Source organism: Heterocephalus glaber, unplaced genomic scaffold (assembly GCF_053883595.1).
Source record: "Heterocephalus glaber isolate CG9 unplaced genomic scaffold, H.glaber_assembly_v1.0 deba00001538, whole genome shotgun sequence".
NCBI lineage: Eukaryota > Metazoa > Chordata > Mammalia > Rodentia > Bathyergidae > Heterocephalus > Heterocephalus glaber.
Genome location: NW_028258333.1, coordinates 38611002 through 38615964, shown reverse-complemented (window position 1 = coordinate 38615964; position 4963 = coordinate 38611002). Strand labels below are relative to the sequence as shown.

Here is a 4963-nt window from a genome sequence, read left to right as displayed (position 1 = left end):
ATATAAAACAAATAGACATATGAGTGTATCTTGTACAAACAAGAATCGACTGGTTGAAATGACACCTGCCTAAGTGACACTCAGCGTAGTCAGTATGTAAACAAACATACTGGCTGAGTGATGTTCAGGCTAAACTGTTAGGTGTTTAACATGCTAAGGACACCGAAAGTGGTCATGAGCTTTGCTATTCAAGCATTTTCCGAGGCAGGACATGTCCTATCGGAACAGAGTACGACCCATTTCTTGTATGTGAAATACCTTTGGCTTTCCTTACCTCTCCAGCCTATGCCTGATGACCTATTTCGTTTCACCTTGTGGGAAAAAACATGACATTCAGAGTCTTTGGGTCAAAAGAAGACCTTTTGAAAAGTACAAATGAGCTGATTTTGAAATATAACTCATAAAATAAAATGTATCTTGTTCCTGCAAATGGCAGCAAATGAGAAGAAAGTCTCCTATTCAACTGATTAAAAAGACTTTGTCCCATTCTTGTCTTGGGGTGAAAATCCACAGCTATACTAAGGGATACCATTTCCTTCTAGAATCTATTTAAGGCAAACAAGAATTTTAAAAAAATATACAAGAGTTACCTCTGACACCAAACAGAATTAAAACCTGTAATGTACAGCTGCTTGCTTCCCAGAATGTCTAAGCAGCCTCATAGCTGTAGCTTTTCTGAAATCTGAGAAATTGAATTCAGGAGAGCAAGTTGAAGGCTACAGAATCAAGAATATAGAAACCAAAGCCTTAGGCAAATAAACTACACCAAATAAACTCTATCAAGGTAGGAGAACAACAAAATGAAGGTATGAGTGGGAGGATATGCTTGGTGTAAATTTCATTTTGACATCCCAGGACTTGAAGGCCTTTTCTAGTGTATCTTATGGCCAGTCCTATATTCTGCTAGCAAGTAGTTAAGCCCTCTCCCCAGAGGACAACATGATAATCTATATGTTTTCTTCTTTCTGATGGAGGTAGACGGGAATCAGCAGGGACTAAATGAACATCTTGAAACCTTCTCTTGGATTCTGTACTTGTCAGAAGAATTGGTTGCAAACAATAGGAAAAGAGTTTGGATAATTAAGCAAAATTGGAATTGATCATTAGAAAACCTGAAAACCTAGCTCAGAAAGGGAGTGTGAAGCAAGGGAGGTGAAGCAGCAGGACCCACTGCCAAGGTCATGCCAGCCTGGTTAGGGGCCATTTCTGCTGCTGCCACTACTGTTGTGAACTGAACCTTGCCACAGACCCTGCTGGTTACTACTGTTGTGGTCATCACTGGGAACAAGATGATAAACCAAGATCCCCAGGAAATCCCAACTGAACCAGGACATCCAGGAATGCAGCTCATAAATTTATATATATATATTTTGGTACCAGGGTTTGAACTCCAGTCCTTGTGCTTGCAAGGCAGGTGGTGGAGCTAAATCCCTGGCCCAATATTTTTTAAATTCTCTACAAAAATTTTATAGATCCACCTGATTTGGGAAATAATGACTTAAATGTGAAGTATAAATCTTATTATTGCCCTACTTAAAACCTTCCTTTTGTTTCCTGTTCAAAATCATTCAATGGTATATAGTAACATATGGACAATTAAGTTCAGATTTCTTAGATTGGCTTTCAATATTCCACATGCTCTGGCCATACTCCATTTTTCCAGATGTATGTCTTCTTTTCACTTCTGAGTGCCCATGCATTGGTCCCATTGAACTACCTTAGTCTTTCTTGGGCTGAGCTGATCATTCTGTCTCCACTCTTATTTTTATGTACTGACGCACTCTTTGTTTGGCAGGACCCCTTCACCACAAGTATTTCTTAATTGCTTATCACCTTTCTCTTAACTTTTTAAGCATTTCACCTCTCTTCATAAATATAAATCATAATATAGGGCATTTGAATGTATATTATTTATAAGAATCTTTGCATCCTCCACTGTATATAGAGTAGTACCTGACTCATAGTAGATAGTCAATAAATATATAAATAAATGCCATTGTGGGAAGTTCCCAGGCAGATATGTAAGGTACATTAAACTCTACTGAATATTCCCATTATGAGCAGAGTTAGCCACAAATTCTGGTATCCTACTTTTTTTTTTTTTTTTTTTGCAGTACCAGAGATGGAACTCAGGACCTTGCACTTTCGAGGCAGGCATGGTGCTACTGAGCTAAATCCCTGGCCCAGTCATAATTCTTTAAAAAGGAATGAATAGTCACACTTGGTCTTAATTACAAATGTTACTCATCCTGTCACTAAATACTGAGTACCCATAAATCTATGGTTTTCAGTGTTCATATCCTTGCTCTCAAAAGTTAAAATTAAGAATGCTTATAAACTTAAAGCAAATACTACTTACACTTTGATTATTTCTATGGATGGTACCATAGAAATAAATATTTCATTGTAAACATACAGCAGTGACTTTCATGTAAAAAATTCTTAAAACCAGATATCTAGGTATTTATTTTGATGAGGTTAACTTCAAAGGAAAGGTTATCCATTTGTCACATTGCAGATAAAAGCTTGAAGCCCTACAGCAGAAGTTAGCCACAATGGTGTGTGGTTAAGAGGGAAGGACAGGGCCAAGGATTTAGCTCAGTGGTTTCACCACCTGCTGCGCAAGCACAAGGACCCGAGTTCAATCCCCCGTACCAAAAAAAAAAAATTACCTGTAAGTCTTATTTTACGGAAGAAGAATGTGAGTGGAAACCAGATGAGGAAGAAGAAGTTTCGGAGGAGCTGAAAGAAAATGCCAAGATTGAAGATGAAAAAAAAGATGAAGAAAAAGAAGATCCTAAAGGAATTCCTGAATTTTGGTTGACTGTTTTTAAGAATGTTGACTTGCTCAGTGACATGGTTCAGGAACATAATGATCCTATTCTGAAGCATTTGAAGGATATTAAAGTGAAGTTCTCAGATGCTGGCCAGCCTATGAGTTTTATCTTAGAATTTCACTTTGATCCCAGTGAACATTTCACAAATGAAGTGTTGAAAAAGACGTATAGGATGAGATCTGAACCAGAAGATTCTGATCCCTTTTCATTTGATGGACCAGAAATTATGGGCTGTACAGGGTGCCAAATAGACTGGAAAAAAGGAAAGAACGTCACTTTGAAAACAATTAAAAAGAAGCAGAAACATAAGGGACATGGGACAGTTCGTACTGTGACTAAAACAGTTTCCAATGATTCTTTCTTTAATTTTTTTGCTCCTCCTGAAGTTCCTGAGAGTGGAGATCTGGATGATGATGCCAAAGCTATCCTTGCTATAGACTTTGAAATTGGCCACTTTTTACGTGAGCGTATAATTCCAAGATCGGTGTTGTACTTCACTTGAGAAGCTATTGAAGATGATGATGATGATTATGTCGAAGAAGGTGAAGAGGTGGATGAGGTAATGTTTACCAAATGAGCAAATAATTCTGTTTAACACATTGAGAAGCAAATTGAGTGATTTATGTATTCCTTTGCTATACTCATTCTGTGATTTAGGATAAATTTTGGAAAATAAATTGATTTTAGAATTCTACAGCCAAACAATGTATGTATTAAGGTTTCAATAAATAAATTGCAAAACTAAAAAAAAAAAAGAAGAAGGAAGGACAGAATTTTAGATTTCTCTTCTGGAGCTGGGGATTTACCTCAGTGGTTCCACCACCTGCCTTGCAAGCACAAGGTCCTGAGTTTGATCCCCGGTACCAAAAAAAAAAAGTAGATTTCTCTTCTGTGGTCATCTTGTATCTGAGCATTAGTGCTGTAAAATTATGTTGCAGTATTGCTTTCATTTTTTCTCTGTAACTGGAATGTTTTCTCTACTTTTTGTTTAAAGGTTACAAAACCAAGCTGAAGCAAAAGGAAAACAAACAAACAAACAACAAAACAAAAAAAAAGCTTAATTTCTTTGCTTGGACCTTGTGGCTGTGACTGCCAGACATGCATAAATACAGAAGTGAAATAACTGTGAGTGGGGTTTTATTAATGAAAATGTGAGGAGGCTGGTGAGTTGGGAAGTTCTACCCAGAATTAAATCCACATTGATGAACAGATTATGCAAAAATGTTCAACAAGGGCTGGGGATTTAGCTCAGTGGTTTCGCCACCTGCAGCCCAAGTGCAAGGACCCCCGTTCAATCCCCGGTACCAAAACAGAAAATAAAAAAGTTCAACAAAGGTAAGACAGGTATGGCCTATCTCAGTATGGGATTTACTGTCAAGTGAAAGAGATAAACAATTAACAAACAACTGTGCAAATGATTATTTGGCAGTGGTGAGAATAATTACTATAAAGGAAGGTACACAGTATGGTCTGAGATTGTGTAAGAGAGCCCCATCCTAACTCATGGCTTCCATGCCTTTAATATTTCATTTACTATTAGTCCCTATTTTGTTTAGTTCATCATTACCCAATATGCTACTCTTGTCTATCCCTGCCCACCTTCTTCTCTGAAGTTCTAGTCTAGACCTAGCTTAATTTCATGTTTCTAGAATTTGAAAAAATCAGTAGTCCTTTTCTCTACAACATCCAACCCTGGACATAATTAGTTAGAAAAATTATGATTGTGGATGATCTCAGACATTATTTTTTCTCTCCTATTCCATTAATGTAACCAATTTGTCACAATTGACATGCCAATATTATATATTATAATTAACTAAAGGCCATACATACTGTGTTTAAATTTCCTTGGTTTTTATCTAACAATGCCTTTTTTCTGTTCTCAAGTACCATCCAGGAAGGCACATTACAATTAGTTGTCAAATCTTTTTAGGCTCTTCATGGCCATGACAATTTCTCAAAACTTTCTTAATTCTGATCTTCTTGACAGTTTTTTAAATTTTTTTTTTACCAGGGATCGAACTTGGGACCTTGCACTTTTGAGGCAGGTGGCAGAACCACTGAGCTAAATCCCTCGCCCTTGTTTTAGACAGTTTTTTTTTTTTTGCTTAAATTCTTTTATTGGT

The 4963-nt window shown here is 37.0% G+C and overlaps 1 pseudogene across 1 annotated transcript; it reads left to right on the top strand.

Annotated features, from left to right (window-relative positions):
* The first annotated feature begins 800 nt into the window (after positions 1–800).
* Positions 801–4656, top strand: LOC101701366 (nucleosome assembly protein 1-like 1 pseudogene; annotated as a pseudogene). The gene is made up of 3 exons (XR_015442295.1): positions 801–806; positions 2572–3396; positions 3832–4656. The product of XR_015442295.1 is annotated as a nucleosome assembly protein 1-like 1 pseudogene (transcript).
* The last annotated feature ends 307 nt before the right edge of the window (positions 4657–4963 follow it).